Source organism: Cololabis saira, chromosome 19 (assembly GCF_033807715.1).
Source record: "Cololabis saira isolate AMF1-May2022 chromosome 19, fColSai1.1, whole genome shotgun sequence".
Taxonomy (NCBI): domain Eukaryota; kingdom Metazoa; phylum Chordata; class Actinopteri; order Beloniformes; family Belonidae; genus Cololabis; species Cololabis saira.
The window spans coordinates 39,365,731-39,385,602 of record NC_084605.1 but is presented as its reverse complement, the minus strand read 5'-3'; the positions used below and the strand labels follow the sequence as shown (position 1 = coordinate 39,385,602).

Here is a 19,872-nt window from a genome sequence, read left to right as displayed (position 1 = left end):
TTACAATTATATCTAGTTTGAGACATTTTGAATCAATAAGTTTCAACCAGAAAATATTTGTGAAAAATGATTTTCTTTGGTGTTCTGTCAACACTTTCTTTATCTTTAAGAGTGCATATGTGTGGGCCAATGTCATGTCAATATAACTGTCATAATCAGTTTATTTCAGGTCTAACATTTGAGGAACCGTTAAAAGTTTTCAAAATTTTGTTGCAACATGCAGATTTCCCTCTTTAAAAAACCCATATGAATCCCTTTTTGACAAATAAAACTGTCACATGGACTGTAAAGTGGGCATCAACCCTTAATACATTGGTTTGAACCCTGCTCTTGATTCTTTTATTTAGGCCTGGACAGACTCCCTGGTAAGGTGGCTCTTCTTTGACTCACCCCTTTATATCCCTCCACCTCTCTTTTCTGACAGCTATACTCTCAAAATGAGCTGAGAATGAGTGGGTGGAGGGGGGGAAAGAAGCTGTGAGTTAGAAAGAGAAAGATGGAAAGAGAAGAGATATTAATAGTGACAGGGCAGAGATATTGAGAGCCGGGAGATGGTCCCACTGTGTCTCTCTGAAGGTGTGGGGGTGAGGTAATGGCTTGATGCTGACATCTAGAGATGGAGCTAGGGAAGTAGATGAAGGGCTAATGTCTATAGATTGTGACTTCTGGGGGAGTGAGATTCTTCTTGAGACCCTCTAAAAGCTTGAAATTCCAGCTAAGATGTAAGTACCATCAGGTCCTGGACTAAACTAGCAGGGTTTGTCAGGATAAGTGGACCTGACAACCCCCAACAATGAGCTCTCCCTGCAGACACGCCACTCCACCGGCACACTGTACCTAACACAGTGCCTGCAGGGATTTGTCTATCTCCATTTGCCTACTTACTGGTGTCCTCGCACCTATGAATGCCAGCATTAAGGTCGGAAAAACTGTTGTTTTGACATGGTAATGCCATTTTTTAAAGGATTAGCGGGATGAATTCCAGATAATGGGTATTAAATTGCATCTCATTACAGTGTATAAACATAATGATCATGCCTTTTTTGCGACTAATATATATTGTTTCTAACATATGGTAAGCTGACAAGCAGTAACACTTAGTGCTTTGAAAATGTTCCAACATTCTGGCTTCATCAGCTGGCTTCTAAATAATAATTGGAAAAAAAAAAAAAAAATCACATAGAATCACACATTCAGGGCTGGTGCAATTATCCATAGCTAAGGTTGGGAAGCGAATGCAACTTGGCAAATTTGTCACTAGATTAGCTACTTTTCAGTAACTTTATTTGAGGACAAACATATGCAGTATTACCTTGAAAGAATGAGGCATTTCCCAGTGCAGGATCCCGTTCTGTTTCCACCCCCGTCTGTCAGAGACAGAACAGGATCTGCAGCCCGTGAGCTGTCCATACTGGTTCTACTGGACCTCAGATAAGGGATTAGTGTCCATACTGGTTCTACTGGACCTCAGATAAGGGATTAGTGTCCATACTGGTTCTACTGGACCTCAGATAAGGGATTAGTGTCCATACTGGTTCTACTAGAACTCAGATAAGGGATTAGTGTCCATATTGGTTCTACTGGACCTCAGATAAGGGACTAGTGTCCATACTGGTTCTACTGGACCTCAGATAAGGGATTAGTGTCCATACTGGTTCTACTGGATCTCAGATAAGGGATTAGGGATCAGATAAGTGCTTTTGACACTGTTGATCATGGCATTTTACTGCACAGGTTAGAGCATGTTGTTGGGATTAAAGGGACAGCTCTACGTTGGTTTAAATCATATCTATCTGACAGGTTCCAGTTTGTTCATGTACATGAGGTTTCTTCAGAACAGTCAAGGGTCTGTTATGGTGTTCCGCAGGGTTCAGTGCTAGGGCCAATCTTGTTCAGTTTATACATGCAGCCATTGGGAAGTATAATCCAGAATCACGGCATACACTTTCATTGCTATGCTGATGATACGCAGCTCTATTTGTCTATGAAGCCAGATGAAACAGAACCGTTAATTAAACTTCAGGCATGTCTTAGGGACATCAAGGACTGGATGTCCGGAAATTTCTTGGTTCTAAATTCAGATAAAACAGAGGTTATCATTCTTGGTCTTGTTATTGTATATATACAATATACCTGCACTGTGGGAGTGAGAGGGGCAGGGTAACGGCCCGGTCAGGTGGGGGAGAGGTTTGTCCCTCAAGACTCCTCTCCCTGGCACTGCCCCTTCTCAACCTCTCCCCGACCCTGAACCCCAACCTGGGGCTTGATGATTGGGCCGGAGCTTCGGGAGCTGCGTGGTGGCCTGCGGTCCCCACCCCCAGTCATCCCGTTGCTGCTTCCACCTGCCTGCGGTCCCCACCCCCGGTCATCCCGTTGCTGCTTCCACCTGCCTGCGGCCCCCACCCCTGGTCATCCCGTTGCTGCTTCCACCTGCCTGCGGCCCCCACCCCTGGTCATCCCGTTGCTGCTTCCACCTGCCTGCAGTCCCCACCCCCTCTGGTCATCCCGCTGCTGCTTCCACCTGCCTGCGGTCCCCACCCCCGGTCATCCCGCTGCTGCTTCCACCTGCCTGCGGTCCCCACCCCCGGTCATCCTGTTGCTGCTTCCACCTGCCTGCGGCCCCCACCCCTGATCATCCCGTTGCTGCTTCCACCTTCCTGCGGCCCCCACCCCTGGTCATCCCGCTGCTGCTTCCACCTGCCTGCGGTCCCCACCCCCGGTCATCCCGCTGCTGCTTCCACCTGTCTGCGGTCCCCACCCCCGGTCATCCGGTACTACGGTACTAGTTTCTTCTGAGCGGAGGAAGATTTTGGTCCGCGGGTCGAGGCGCGGTCGTTACTAGTAAACACAATAGATCAATATTAATAACCCAATATCGCGATACAGTTTGTCACCTCCACGACACGTATCGTGACGTTTTTGTATCGCAAAATGTCATGGCACGATATATTGTTACACCCGTAAGTACCAGTCAGACGACTCACACAATAAGTTTGAAACACTTTAATTGTAACACATATTTGGCTTTGGGGTTTAGGCTCCATTCAAGCATAGTCTATCAGACTTAAACATAAATACAGGGGTGTAGGAAAAACCCCTCCTTTGAATTGGAGCCACAGGTGGACGCCGGGGTGGAGGTAGGATTGACAGCAAGCTTGGTAGGTGAGACATCCCAAGGCATTTAAGAACCAAATTGTGTAAGTGGAATTAACCATTTAGTGGGGTAAATAAGCAGGCGTACGCATTGCAGAGCCGGCCTGCCTTAAAAAACTCCTGGGGGTCGTGTCATAAACTGAAAAGTCAATAAAATGCAACAGCAAAATGGTTCTTTCCCTTATATGGTGCTAGGCAAAAACATCATACATCATGACATCATCACACGACTAACGTGGACAAATGTTCAGAACATAGAAGACATAGCCATCTGCAAGGAATGCTACAAGGAAAGCCACTTATACTGTATGGGCAGTCGGCCACGTCAAGGGCTTCCTGGCAGGTCATTGTCCACAATTCCACAGGGCTGCAGTGAATTCAATACTTTTAGATCATTCCTCTTATGAAACTACTTTCTGAAATATCATGTGACCTGTAGATGCGAAGATTGTGCTTCTATGAAACACCATTTTCATTAAATAGCCAGAAAAAACTATTCATTCTGGGATATTAACTTTTTTTTGAGAAGCTGTCTTGTTTTTAAGAAAGAACATTTCTAGGCATAAATCAAGATTTATGTAAAATCAAGAGCAACTATATATATATATATATATATATATATATATATATATATATATATATATATATATATATATATATATATATATATATATATATATAAAATAATATAGGTGAAGATATTGGGTAAAGGAAGAGCTTACAATACTACAACCAGTTTACTTTGTGAACCACAGAACGTTATTGGTTGATGACCTACTTATTACAACATATTGCAATTTACATCAGACAAGACTAATGCAATAATATTAATTATGTTTGACTCCGTTGTTGCATCAAGATGCGTCAGAATTGCTATCTTACATGGAACAAGACTCCTCATAATTTTCTTTTAACTTAGCATTTAGTTTAGCCACATTCACACAGCTCACATTGGTTAAAACCAAAATAGCACAGAGTAAGGGCCAATCCCAATTCTCCTTCACTCGCCCTTCTTTTCTCCACTCGCACTTCTTTTCTTCCCTAAGCCCTAAAAAAGAAGGGGGAGATTTTAGGGCACTTGAAATCTAGGGCACTTGGCCCAGGTGCCTGTCCCAATTCTCCCCCTACCCCTCGTTTCCATCCCTACCCTGATCAGGAAGCTGAGAGCCAAAAGCTGTTTTAATTTCAGCTGTAGCGCTGTTAATATGGCACGTATATTCCATATAAAAAAATGTGCACAGAAATATTTACAAAAAAAAAAGTTTGCAGTGTATGTGCTGCTACTGCTGATGAGGTGTCCTGTCCACCATTTTCTCTAAAAGGTTCAGGAACCTGTCCATGTGTTCTTCATATAGTTTTGTACTTGTGTGGTTTTACTCACTTGGAAATACTTTTAAACTGTCTAATAAAACTTGTTACACAACCGTTTTCTTTTCTGGGGTTTCTCAAAGTAAGGTAATGTCTCAAATTATAAACTGTACAACGAGATCAATAGTAAAATAAGGATAGTGAGAGAATCTGCAGTAAAAAAGGCTTTATTTACTATATTCAAATACAATTTTTAAAAAGAAAAAAGTAAACATTGCACGCAGAACAAAGAAAGGTGCTGTTCCATATAAAAAAATTTGCACAGAAATATGTACAAAAAAAAAGTTTGCAGTGTATGTGCTGCTACTGCTGATGAGGTGTCTGGTCCACCATTTTCTCTAAAAGGTTCAGGAACCTGTCCATGTGTTCTTCATTCTTTTGACATCTTCTGTCTTCTTTGGCGGCCTCAGCCTGAAGGAAGTCCTGCATAGAGAGTTTCTTTTTTTTGGGGGATCGGGGGGAAAGTGGACCTGATGCCTGAAGCTTCCAGCTTCCTCTTCCAGCTGGGGAGGCAGAGCTTGAGGCCGATGTGCTGGCGTCTTCCAAAGTGTTCTGAGATAAAAAAAAGATGGATACACATGTTGATTACACACATGACTGGACTATCATACACACCCACAACATCATACCAGGTTCATTATCACTGTATAAATAAAAATTACCTCTGTGCTATTAATAAATACTTTACATGGATTTTTTTTTTGTTAAGCATCATCTCTTTAGCAGATAATATTACCTACCCATTTTTTGCCAATTTGTGCTGTGGTCACCTTTCCCTCCAGTTCCAGCTCTTTGATGAGTTTCCTGTAACAGAAAACAGTGATTTTTCCTAGTTATACCATGGTTAAGGACCCCATGGTTAAGGACCCCATCACAGATATTCTGCAAGCAGATAGCTAGATCACTCACTCCCACAGTGGTTTAGCAGCATATTTCTTCTTTGTAAAATTCTCCTCGTTGGTAGTCCTAAAGCTTATTAGGTGTCGGACCTGATCCGGAGTCCCTGGAATGAAATGTGATGCACAAACGTCCTCGTAAAAAAAAAACAAACAACAAAAAAAAAACGTTTGAACTATGATAACAGGCAGCAAGCAACGTTATTATTACTTCGTAACCCCCCCCCAAATAACGTTGCTGCCTTATAGTAATGTGAAATATACAACAAATTTGTAGAAAATATGAGAGTTAACGAGTAGTTAACAGGACACGGCATGTTATCTACCCGACTCGTCATCAACAGCCACATATTATCTTACGTTAACTCAGAATCAGAATCAGCTTTATTGGCCAGGTTCTAACATTGTCCAACAAGTAATTTGACTCCGCAAATTTCACTCTTTGGTATTAAAAATAAACAATAAACAATGTGGTATTTCTATGTACTGTTCAAACTGTTAAAACATACAAAAGCACTGTGATTTTTTTAATTCCATGGGACATTATACTTACATTTGTGGGTTCAATATCCTCCTGCTCTTTGTGGTTCGCCATTTGACTCAAAAAAAATGAAAAAAATGCTTGCTTGCTCAAAATCGAGACGAGTCTGCAAAGCATGTTTTCCTCGGTCGGCGAGCTTTAAATAGACGCAGCCTACGGCGTAGCTTACGTAACCTACGGCGTCGCTTACGTAGGTTACGTAACCATATTCCGGCGCGATCTTAGCGAACAACGGACAAAAAAGGGATGATGTACATTCACTGAGTGAATATTATGAAAGTAAAATATCGGTTTGCGCCGAGAAATGTAATCAAAATGCATTTTTATGCAGAAACTAACTCAAAATATTGATTTTATTCCCAAAAAAACAAGAAATGTCCTCCATGTTTTTTTTTTTGATTCAGTCCGCAAATGACGAAGAAAAGCATTCTGGGAAATTTTCATACCCCCTCGCTCGCCAAGTGAGCATCTGAAATCCCTCGATTTGAAGGGGCTATTCTCAGCCCCTAGCCCTCGTTATGCCCCCTCCCCCTAGGTGAAAAGAGGAATTGGGACACCACTACCTTCACGGGAACGCGCAAAATTTAGGGTTAGGGAAGTATTGGGACGCACCCTAAGAGTCTTGGATTGCTCTGATAGTGCAGATAAACATCAAATTGTAATAAACCATGTTTCAGCTACAATATGTATGAGAACTGAAACAGAAAAATATCTAAATGAGAGCAGCTTTATTGGGAATATGGAGTTACAGTATTAAGAGAGGCTGCAGTTTGTGTGACAACTGAAAGTAGGAGAAGGGTAAAAAGTTAGCACAGAATAGAAACACGCGAGGACTTCACAAATATGCTAATTAGTCCACAATATGGTCTGGGGACATTAAGATAAGTTTCCTTTTTTTTTTTTCCTCGGTAATATGATAACAATTAGCCAGCATCTTGATAAAAAGTCCAAGGGCTCAAAACATAAGAGGGTGTCCTGCATGTTTTAGATGCTTCCCTGCTTCAACACACGAGTCACATTAACATATCATTAGCAGACTTGTGCAGAGCTCAACAACAAGCTGGTGATGTTCTATTCATTTAAATCAGGTGTGTTGAAGCAGGGAAGCATCTAAAACATGTGGGGCAGTGGCCCCCAAGGGCCAGAATAGGACAGACCTGGTTTAGACACTGCAGTTAGTTGCAGGGCAGCTAATAATAAGCTGGATATATAAATATATAGGAGGAAAAATATGCAATTGTACGGAGCCCCTCTGGTGACATTTGAAAAAAATAAAATAATGCGTGGCCACGTATTATGTATCTCGTGCCCACGCATTATTTTACTCGTGGATGGCATTATAACCTACTGTCTGGACTTCGTGGATGCACCTTCCTTGGTGGGATGGTTATTCATCATTAATAACGGTAATTATAGTCTATTTATATTAAAGAGCAACGGTATTGTCATGGCGAGTGTAGTAATAACATGTGACATTTGAAAAAAATAAAATAATGCGTGGCCACGCATTAATAACTCGTGGCCACGCATTAATTATCTCGTGGCCACGCATTGATTATCTCGTGGCCACGCATTGATTATCTCGTGGCCACGCATTGATTATCTCGTGGCCACGAGTTATTAATGCGTGGCCACGCATTATTTTATTTTTCTCAAAAGGGGCTCCGTACAATTGAACTTTTTTTTTAGGTCAAACAATAACAAATGCACCATTTGACTATACAGCAAGGTTACTTTTGGCAACATGAATAGTAATGATAAGCTGATTTTCCAAGTTCTTAATCGGTGCTAATGCTAACATCCACAGGGATGTTTGCAGGTGCATTTCAACAGTGGTAAAGTTTCTGTTTTAATGCATTAATCAACCATGTTATGAGTTAAGTGATCTATCAATCTGATGCATATTTATTACATCTGTTGACCTTTTCACACTGATGGAACAGTTATTCAACATCTGCTAAGGTTGAGCTTATCCCATTTATCCCAGAACTGTAGCCGGTCCCTGTAAGCATCCATGATGGTTTAATAGATGTCACGTATTTAAGTGATTCCAACTGCTGCTAAGTCAGAGATTTCAATCCCGGCATTAAAATGAGGTGACTCTAATTCCCTCTGGTTACTTGAATGTTACTGTATTTTGGGTACATCCGATAATTAGTTGAGGTCACTAAACTTGTTAAAGTCAAGATTTTAAAAACACAACCAGACGTTAAGTTAAATTCACTGCCATAATAGGACTTAACTTTGGTGTACTTTGATGGATAATCTTTTAAGTTTTGCTCGTGCTAACGTTTAAAGGGAGCAGAGATCATGCTTATAGCCACAAAAGCCTGAAGAGAAGCCTGATTACCTTGAACATTTGTGAAAACACCACCGTGAGTGGATTTACGGTGTTGGTGCTTCTGTAATGCAAGCTAGTGTTCAGTTTTTTATTGTTGTTGTTTTTTTTTCTTTCTCCATCTATCATGATGGAGGGGTTTGCATGCCTGAATGATCCCAGGAGCTACAGTATGTTGTCAGTGGCAAATGCTCCTGATTGGGTCTCCCAAGGCAAATGTGAGTGACTCAACTGAACTCCTATGAGGAAGGTAAAATGAGCAGCACAGTGTCCCTTGCCTTGATGTGGGATATTGGCCTCTGGTTCTGGAGCCAGGCCTTGGGGAGGAACTCAACCATGGTATTTAGTTAACTGTGTCTGTTCATAAGGGTCATGTCATGCCTGAACAGAGGCAGGGTGCCACACGCCAACAAATCAAATCAAACTTTATTTGTATAGCACTTTTCATGCATAAAAAATGCAGCACAAAGTGCTTTATATAAAACGTATTAATACCCTCCTGCCCCCCAGGACGACCCCCTGCAGGCCAGAGTCACTCCCAGCATGGAGGCTCCCCATGAGGAAACACTGGAGATAAAAGCTACAAGAAAGCAGGAGAAGATTAAAAAAGACTAAAAAAGTATAGAAGTATAACATAAAATCCTAAGAGTAGGTCTAAAGAGCAAGTGCTTGTAAGCCAAGAGGTGGGACGGTGATGGGATGTGATCTCTTGCAATACATAACGATCAGTGAGGAAAACCAGTTTCTGATTGGATATGACTGAAAATGGGATTTGGCTGTGATCTGAACATACACTACAATCTCTTATCCTTTGACGAACTGGGAAGAAGAACTTAATTTTAAATAAATAAGCAGGTTTGGAGCATGTCACATTCATTTGGAAAGACAGCTAGAACCGGTTCAAAAAGTTTCAATTTCAGAGTAGGTTGCCTGTTCATCTGAATTATAAAAAGGTCAATATTTCCTCCAAGAGACATTCATAGAATATGAACACAAAAAGTAAATTGTACATAATTGCTTTGATAATCAACAATTAATAACTCATGTGAAAATGTTATTAATTAACATAGACAATGAACAATGAAAAGAAAAGGTGAAAATAAGGGTCTAGCTTGGCATGAAGCATTAGTCATTTAACAGTTTGACTTTGTATTAAGTCTATCAAGCCAGCTCTAAAAACATGACGGGTGTTGTAGAAGTTTCTTGCAACAGCTGTTAGTCACTTAGATTAAATACTCAACTGACCTTAGAAAATACATGTGTAACCTGGTGTTGGCTGACCAAAAACCATGAGAACATGGACACAGAAATGTACAGAAATCCACCCATGTAAATAAAAAAAATGAAATAAGGGAGTTTAACTGTTGCATGATTGTCGATGCTAAGAAATAGGATCGTGATTCTATCCGAGCCTGCACTCAGAGAACCATGTTACATTCGTGGCATTAATTCAATCTACACCTTCCTTTACTTGCTGCTTACACTTGTCCTGACGGATAAAAGTGTAAACTTACAAGCCAGCATGCTTCACTGATATGCTGCTCAGTTTCTGTTTCTGTGTCTTGGTGGAAAAACACTGCCAGAGTGGCTGACACTGCAGTTCCTTCATCCGTCTCATTCTGTTCTTTACATAGTTTTTTTCTGGGCGCGAAAACAAAGAACGAGAACATGGTGAACAGTAGAGACACATCCTCCAGCCATGTCCTTCTTAGCTCTCTCCCGCGCGCCCCTCCTGCCTCCAGCCTGATCGATACGCCGCTGCAGGGGCAGCCACGAAGGTTTGGATCAATCTAACTACTGCTGGGACCAACCATGGCGAGAGAGCCAGAGGCAACACCGGACAGGAATGTAAGAGATGGAGGGAGCATGAGGATTTGGGGATCTTAAAGTATTTGAAGTATTTGAGTATTTGAAACTTGAAAAATAAGAGTTCAACTAATAACATGATACATATAGTCGTGTGAGAAAGAAAGCATATAATCTGGTCCTAAAAATGAGGTCAATACTACTTCAGATGGACAACAAAATGGTAAATATTACTCAACAATTATGCATTTATATCCTTGGGTCTCCATAAGAATGAAGAGACTAAGCAATAGGCATGTGCTACTCATCAAATTCATTTGATTGCTTGATCCGTGATTGTTGAGTATGATCCCCTCATTGAAGTTTGCTGTTCTGAAGCTTTTGGGTGTGTATTTACATTTTTCTATCTCAGAGAAGCAACTGTTGCTTCAATATGGAAAAATAATTTCCATATCATTTGGAGCGAAATGTTCTCCAGTAAGAAATATATTCAGATGGAAAACATTCAAGATAGTTTATGATCTCCCCGGGCGTGGATAATCCCAACAAGTTCACCGAAAGACCTGTGCAATGCTAAGAGAAAATACTCAAAAAATAAATAAAAAACAAGAGCCACATCACTTATAGTTAGCATGTTGAAGTTCATCACAGCCCAAGATGCGGCTGCTTGAAAGGGATGCCAGTGTTAAGCCTGCTCTCTCAAAGAACACACTAAGCTGAATCTGAGCAACCCACAAGACTTCTGTAACAGTGTCATTTGAGCAGATGAAGTAAAAGTAAAGGTGTTATATGTTGCAGTGATAAGTTTGGAAAAGCAAACCCAGTGTATGGGTCATTCATTCATCCTTGAAAGCCTCTCTATAATAAAATATTCTGGAGTTAAATACAGTGCGATACCATCTGCCCAACACCCAAAACTTGGCCAAAATTCCATCAAACAACGAGACAATGATCCCCAGCGCAAATCAAAAGAAAAATCACCGAAAAATAAAATAATCAAGGAAATGCAGGGGACCAGAGTGCAGACATCAATGTGATTTATGGAGCTCAAGAATGTTGGACATAAGAAAATGCCTGCAAATATTAGTAATAAATGAAGCAACAGTGTAAAGAAGTCCTGCCCATAAAGAGCTATGATCATCCTTCCAGTGGAACTGTGCATAGAGCTCTAGAAAACCATGATCCATCAACCATCTCATCACATAATCAGCCCTCATAGCATTATTGAACTGTTTACACAGTTTGAGGATTTCTTTCAGAAATAACTGTCAATATCTGGATAAGAAAAAGCTACTTCACCCGTATGATTTTATTGAGAAGGGGGCTGAAAAATCGTTTTGGCAGAATTTTTTATTTTGTTTAAAAATGTATAAATGATTCAGTTCAATGGAAGACAAAATCATCTAAAAACGGAACAGAGAGAAGACTTGAATGGAGAATTCATTGGGTTGCGGCTCGACCTAATATCTCATGCAAACAGTGTTACTGTTGAAGCCTGTTGATTCACCTGCATTGTTCAGCCTGTGCACCCGGGGGTGGGGCGGCTCCACGAATCATTCACTGGTTGTCTGCTCAACCAAAAGCGTTCGCTGCCCTATTTCTGAGGTGATCTTCCTAATAAGCTTGAACATTTTCCAACGTTTGTCTTTATTGAAGACACATTGTCCACAAACTTTGATTTACTAAGATGGTTTCAGGAAAGTCTCATAGGGCCATTGTAGACGTCCTAAGCAAGTTATGCAATTTATTGATTGTATTCTATGAATTTAATTGAATAAACGGAGCTTAACATATGGAGTAAAAATCCAGGTAATACAGAGCTTATCCACTGTTTTCTCTCTCTCTCTCTATGCAGACTTTGTTGATGGATGATAAGGGAGTATTTGCTCCCCGAATTAAATATTTGCCCATTGCATGTGTCAAAAGACTGACACCAAATATGCCTTCATGCTGAATGTATTTGATGAGACCACAATGCTTGGATGCCGTGAGAATGCTTTAAACATCCAGGGGATTCATGGGTTCGATTCAGCGGGATCAAGAAGACTAACTGTCCACTGCCTGCGTCCCCCTGCACAGTCACGCTGGTTACAGCTATTAAAGCAGCCCAAGGGGGTGCTGAACACGTGCTTTTCATATTGTGCCTGAATAGTATTTGCAGAAATCCTCCCCCCACTTGGGGGCCACATTGTTGCCGTCATGGTCTTCTTTTTGACCACAGAGCAGCAGTTTTGTTAGCTTCTGTAAATCTAAGTCAGCTTATTTTGAATAAAGCTTTACAACACTGGTACAAATGAGTTTCTCTCGCTTGCATTTTTTATTTTTTTTTAAACAATTACAAATCCAAAATTAAAAATTTAAAGAAAAGAAAGGGGGGGGGGGATAAATGGGCAACCACTCTACTCTTCAATTATTCATTTCTAATGCTGACTGAAGCAGGGCTAATGATCTGGTCTGCAGTTCAGGAACATTGGTTCAGAGAGTGCCAGCAGAGATAATTGGAACCATTCGCTCGAGTGGGTCAGCTCCACACAAGAAACAAAAATGTTTGGCACAATTTTCTTAAAAAAACAATGAAAAAAAAAAACTGAAATAACACTCCCTCCCTTTTTTAATTTGGGCTTGGAAAGAATAACCCCCTCACAATGCAGCACAGAATAGCCAAGAAAAATGGAAAATACAAATGAGAGGGACTTTTTGTATTTTGCTTTTCAACTGAAATATCCTTGGATACACTTCCAAAGAAACTATTTTTATTTATCTTTTTCATTTTTCTCATTTATTTATTAATTTTTTTTGACCCAACACAAGTGATCCTCATTTCAGCTTATTAGCCCTCCTATGAACATCACATTAATAACATGATAAAAATGACAACAGAGGCAGCAAGGAGAGTGTGAACTATGTTTGCTTCTCAAGGCCAAACCTCTGGAGCCACAACGGCAGATAGAATCAATCTATAAAGGAATTAAAAGCAAAATTAATGAAAAGAGACAAAAAAAACATTCAAGTATCCTTTTATAAATCATTCTCTCTGTGAAGCTCTGAAGTTCAGCTCTGATTCCAGTCCAGAGTGGGAACCAGGACCAGAGTGCTCTGATGGTGGCTACCAAGGAAACCGCAGGAGGCCGTCCAAGCAGAGGCTAAAAGACTTTTTCGTTCCCTTTTTCGATCAATTTTGTCAGGCAGTCTGACGACATGCTGCTTCCAAAATCTAAATGTGCTTTAACAAAAAGCTAAAATGATATTTTCTCATGTTCACATCTCAAGTCATTTACAAGACTTGCACTCGGGAAACCAGTATTACCAAAACTGACTTTTGTGTGGCACGTACACAATTGAATTCAGCTCAAATGTCCAAAATGTCTTCCACAATCAATGCCCCTTTCATCTTCCCACTTTCCTTTCCTTCAGTTTTGGTGCACGCATGCTCAAAGCTCCCTGGTTTCCGCTTGTTTTCTTTTTTTTTTCTGCCTCTATCTTTCCTCCCGTTCTATCTGCCTCTTTCTCCCGCTCTCAGGACATGCAGATGATACGGGGCTTGGCCAGAAAAAAGTGATTCCACAGTGCCGAGGTCTGCCAGGGAGAGATAGCTTGGGCAGTGTCACCGCTGTTTGCCAGAAGCAAGGCTGCCTATATGCCCATGTCAGGAGAAAAGAGAGGGAAACAGAGCTGCAGGAGATGCAGGGAACCTGGCAACGAGGTACAGAACTCGCTTAATTAGACTAAGAGGAAAGGGTCATTTTTTAATGTGGTGGTTTTCAATCCCTTTTTCTTGCGCTCCTCTGTTAAATCCATCAGAAAGTTCGGTGCCTGCGGCTGAATGACACGAGCCCGTTAAAGGAATTCTGCGCTGACCCACTTCCCTCAGTATTTCAGAATAAGGCAGCACATACACTAACTATCCATCTCCAAGGCCTATACTTCAGCTAAAAATAGACACGCACACGTACCCAGGCTTGGTTCTCCAAGACTTTGCACTTCTCAGATAACAATACACCGGTTATGCTGCGCGTTGGCCCGTATTGATTCAGAAAGAAAAGAAAAAGGAAAAACCTCAGGACATATTGTGATTTCTTTTACAGATTTGCTGAAATAATTGCTTTAAAGTTTAAGACAACTGTATCGGCTTCTCCTAACGAATATTTGGAGCTTTGGTTGTTTATGTTAGATTTGTGGATAACTTAAACCATCAGGAGTCTGTAAGTCATTAGGAGTTTTTACTGAATATTTACTGTAACTGTTGACTGGGAGACTACTGTGGCAGAAGTGAACTGTGATAGCAGCTCGCCGCAGGTTTATAATCTGGCAACTAAGTAAATTAATACTTATATCAATTATTTTTTTGCATCATTACTAGAATTAGAAGAGTATATACAGCATCCAATTGATATTCATGACCATTGTGTAGGGGTGTAATAATATATCGTGCCACGAAATTTCGCGATACAAAAACGTCACGACACGTGTCGTGGAGGTGACAAACTGTAGCTGATATTGGGTTATTAATATGAATATAGTGTGTTTACTAGTAACATCCTATTGGTGCAGCGGGATCACGTGACGACCTCGACCCGCGGACCAAAATCTGACTCCGCTCAGAAGAAACTAGTACCGTTTTATGTCCCGATCACGGGACTCTCGGGGGTTTTGAGCTCTGAACTTTTACATATAAGGTAAGCATGAATCAATCTGTTTTATGATGTAAAGATTGTGTCGTCCCCAAAGGTGGAGGATGAAATGATACCGGGGTTCACCTTACGGGTTCAGACTGGAGCAGGTGAAGCTCTGAGCTCTGGAACAAGATCAATAACAGTCATGCTGCATTTGGAGTTTGGAACTTTTCATAGTTTATGTATTTACTTGTATTTATTTATTTATTTAATTTTAGTTGTTACATTTCTGGAAAAGAAAAAAGTCAAGTCATACATGAGAGAAACTATTCAGTTTGTGGCAAAATATTCTTACTTGTATGAAACTGAAGATCATCATGCAAACCTGACATTTACTTTTAGTTCAGTTTGTGGAAAATGGTTGGCCTGGTTTTCTCTTTAAAACTTAAACAGTTATAAAGCATTACAAACTGGAACAATAGGGCAAACGCACAGCATTGTTTTGTATTTTGTGTCTTTCAAATAAAAGACCATTTTTTTCAGTCATATGTTCCTCATTCAAGGTTGTTACTACACATATTTAAAGTGACACAAAGAAAGTTTTGCACGTTTTGGCTCAGAGCTAGCCATACTGGTGAGGAGATTAAGTCCCTTGAACAACACTGACTTTACTTTAGTTCACTCTCTGGCCCAGCCCATCTCTTTTTCTGCTCTGCCATCACGTCCTCGAGTCTCTCCGTCACCTCTCCCGAGATGTCCAATGTAGCTTTGCCCGCCAGCTCTTTCATTGATGTGTGACATAAAGATGTAAATGGATTCACAGTTGTCATGACAGACGTGCAAGATGGGAGTCCAAAGATACTTTGGGAGCTTTTTGCTGAATGTACAGGGAGGAGACAGCGACAGCTAGATGACATGTCCTCTAAATAAGCAAACATTCCTTCAGATTTTTGTAGCTTCAATGTTTTACAACACAGCTGAAGTCTTTGGCTTGTTTTCTTTCTTTCTCTTTCTCTTAACAGCCAAACTGAACTGAAGCATTAATGCAGGTGATGTTCACGGCTGCCAGTCAGTGAGAGTGATGATGAAATGAGGAAGTGATGAAAAATGTATTATCAGTTCAGCAGCTTGCAGCAAAAATAGAAATGAAAATCTGGATGATCACAACTGCTGACCATGTGTCCATCTAACAAATTAATGTCCGGACATCTGAAAAGTTTCCAGATTCCAGTTATTTGCATCTTTGGGTCCAGCTCTAAAGTAATGCCCCTTTTCTACTCCAGTTTTGCTATTTTCCATCAATTTGTATTCAAATGTTATAGATGGAGAGAAACACAACCAGACAACAGTCTCCTTATCCTATACAGTCTCCCTGCTTATTCATGTACAATAGTTCTGTATATATATATATTGTATGCATGTGTTAGTTATTTAATGTTAAATATTTATTGTAATTGTCTTAATATTTCATGTATTAATTGTATTGTGGTTTGTTGTATGTATATGTATGCTTTCGGCAACAATGGTTACCATTCATGCCGATAAAGCCAATTTGAATTGAATTGAAAGGAGATTTTCACAAACATTAATAATTGCACTGGTTCATTAAAAAGAAGACAAAGAAAGGGAGGAAACGATACAACATGAAATCAAAGCATGAGAGCAAAATAAAGAAAAAAAATCCCATCAGCACTATCAAAAACAGAACAAAAGCTTTCATTCATCTGATGTGTCTCTGGATGTGAGTGCCATTTAATTTGAATGGATGTACTTTTGATACTTTGCTGTTATCCTTCCAGATAGAAGGGGATAAAACAGTGGCAGGCAGAGTTAGTTTCTCTGGATTTGACTATACCACCACGCAGCTGTGCCTGTCCGCCGCCGCGGCGTGTTTGTATGTGACAGTGAGATAAAGTGTGTTGGAGCAAAAGAGCCGACACAGAGACTTGGAAATGGCACTGCTGCAAAATGCCAACTGGCCCGGCCATCTCAGAGTCATTACCAGATGGATTCTCTCTCACACACACACACACACACACACACACACTCACACACACACACACACACACACACACACACACACACACACACACACACACACACACACACACACACACACACACACACACACACACACACACACACACACACACACACACACACTCTCAAAAGGATCATCCTGCTGCACAGTTGGGTTGGCAGAGTGGAAGGACTGCTGTTATACCTGAAAGGCATTTCGCGCTACAAGACCCAACAAACACGCACTCACACACTGTGGGCTCCCCGTGCATACAGGCAGATTGGATCAGGACTAAACCCCTCCCTGTAATGTGTCCAGCACGGACACTTACATATCATCACCGTGCTGGAGCTGTCTGGTTGGGTGCGGTGCCATGCGGCTTGGTATCACCTGACGGGCGTATCAAAGTCCAACACAAACCGGTGCTGGAATTCCAGGCGAGTGATGAAATGGAGCGCTAATCCTTCTGGAGGCCGGGCAGAAACGCAGGAGCCGTTTCTTTATAGCGCAGCGCCTGCTGTGAAATCCCTCTCTACCTCTCTGCTTGCTTGCAGCGGCATCCTGACCCCTGGCCCAGTTGTTCCGGCACTATTGATGAATGAGGGGGTTGTAGTGTGAGTCACGCAAGAGAGAGGATTTTTCTATTGTGTTTGTTCTCATAGGTGTGTGCGCGTGTAGGTGGCTGAGACAGCTAATGTGTATTACTGTAAGAAAATGCGCATTTGAGCTAGCAGTACACATGCAAGTGAAACTTGGCTGATGCCCGGCGAGTTAAAGATACCAGCAGCCCATGGAAGCTCGGAGCTCTCTGAACTAAATCATCCAACAACATTCAGTCTTGTTCTACTGATGGGATTTCATTTTTCCTGCAAAATGGATGGAATGGTTGCTTAGAGCATTCCTGTTTCCCAAATCTCCTCTTTGAAACACTACAATGATATGAGTAAGTAAATGTAGCTTCAAAGAACTTGGTACTTGACCAAATTAATTAAAAAAAAAAAGCTTTTACCACGAGGGTCCACTTTGTCCATTCCACCATATACTTAACCAGACAGTTCAGACTTGTATCTTTCATGTAATGGGAACCTTGAAAATGTATGTATATGTATGTATTTTATTGTGTATACAATACATATGCACACACGGATGAGTGATATTATAATGATAATGTAGAATTCTTTTTAACCATGTTCAAATAAAGGATTCATTCATTCATTCATTCATTCATTCATTCATTCAAACCCAGTAGGATCCGCCGACACAGAAAATTGACAGTCCATACTAGTTGGTGGTAGTAATGCACCGTTTCTGCTGTTTACCAACAGGAAATAAAACAGTAAGAAGAGGACACAAAAAGGGAAAGAAAAAAACAAACTAGAATGACTAAATGAATATGGAAGGAGCTGAGATGGTTGCTGCATTTCAATTTTCACCACACCAACACCAACCACCAACAATGATGGTCATGAATGAGAAAGAAAAGACCCAAACTTGAAGCTTGATGTCGTCTCCTGCCGTCAGCATTCCCCAACACCCCACCCCTGGTGGGTTTCTGAGGCCGTGTTAAAGTGTAAACCCCAAGACAGGGATTGGGATTAGATGTTTCCAAAAATGCATATTGTGGAGTTGTTCCTTGTATGGAGACACACAGCAAAGGTCAACGATCCGTAAAACTGCCCTGGAAACCCGCTAATGAAACACATCTTTGGTTTTACTGTTGTATCATCTTGCCCGTGGTTCAACACCTGTTAGAAAAACGTTTACAAGATGTTTTGTGTTTTTGATTTACAATTACCTTGCATAAGTATTTGTGACTTTTATCAAAACCAGCTAGTTAGCTGGCAAGCTATTGCTTTTATAACATCCTAAAGTTCAGTCATTGGGCAGTTTACTTAATGTTCTTTGGTTTGAAAAAAAAGATTATTTGATAAGGTTACAACAATTTAATAACACATTCAAAACGATTAGTCCATGTTTTTTTTTTTTTTGCCATTCAGTGCCATCCAAATGTTTCTCTTTCATCGGTCTTGCACCGATGAAAGTGGATAGGGCTGCCCAAAGGTTTTTCCTCTGGTGCCCTGCAGTGAAGGAAGCAGTGCTGTATGGTGTGGCAGGTATGATATGCTGCTCAGAAAGTCTGGGCTGTGTTGGCAACCGCTGTAGCTGTACACTTGTAAATCTCTTTGTGCATGATAAGTGGATATACAGCTTATTTTAAACCATGCATACACAATAGCAGATAACTTTCAATTAAAATCTGGGCTTGTGTATGCATGTCGTTTGAAATGCTCCACATATTTGTGTGAGGATGTGTACAATATGGCAACGTGTGTCAATCCTCTGGTCTGAGCGGCTTAATAACTGGCCTGAACAGCCAAATCAAATAGACATGTGCTCCTTATAGATCCAGTACAAGTGGAAAGCCTCTTCTGTTGTTTCACAGTGAGTGTGCATTGCTAAACAGTTGCAAATGGCAGAAGCTGTTGTTCTCATGTGAAATATCCTTCCCTCCTGGAGAACCTTGGACAGAAAGATGAAGCCCATGCCGGAGCCGGCCTCGGGCACATTAATACTTTGTTCGGTCTTTGCTCTATTCAGCAAACCACTGCAGGCTGAGAAACATTTGTCTTCAAAAAGTCTTCCAAGAACCATAGTGCTAAACTTAATCAAATACATCTCAGACAATAAAAGAACAATAAAACAGCACTCCTTTCGGCAGTCAACCAGGGCATATATTGCAGTTGCCTGGAGGGTTACAGCACTCAGCTCCTTAAGTCAGCAATTTTTCAAAATAATATCATCCTCCTCCTCCTCCTCCTCCTCCTCTTCCAATGAATCAGGTGATGTTTGCAGGATGGTACTACATATTAAGCCTTGGAATGTTTGCTGTTTTTAATGCTTTCAGTTCTGTTTTCATGTAAATTAAGGCCTGCACAGGTTTCCAGCAAATTAATCAGTGGGTTAAGTGGGAGTATGAGGTGAATGACTGCAGTAGCCTCCCCTACCGTACTGCAACTGCAAACCATTGCTTGTTTTCGGAGGAAGTCTACACAGACAACATTAAGAAAATTAAGATCCTTGGTTTAATTTTTATACCTTGTGCAGCTTTTTGATCGAAGTGAACTTTTTTTGGTTTG

General features: G+C 40.9%; 1 protein-coding gene and 1 long non-coding RNA gene across 2 annotated transcripts in view; both read right to left on the bottom strand.

Moving 5' to 3' along the window:
- Positions 1 to 19,872, bottom strand: part of sdk2b (sidekick cell adhesion molecule 2b) — a 457,224-nt gene that overhangs the window by 223,727 nt on the left and 213,625 nt on the right. The gene's annotated exons all lie outside the window — the stretch shown is intronic.
- LOC133419523 (uncharacterized) lies at positions 4,747 to 6,095 on the bottom strand. The gene is made up of 4 exons (XR_009770527.1): positions 5,971 to 6,095; positions 5,431 to 5,524; positions 5,262 to 5,325; positions 4,747 to 5,073 (listed from the first exon to the last, which is right to left on the bottom strand). It is a non-coding gene; the product is annotated as an uncharacterized LOC133419523 (long non-coding RNA).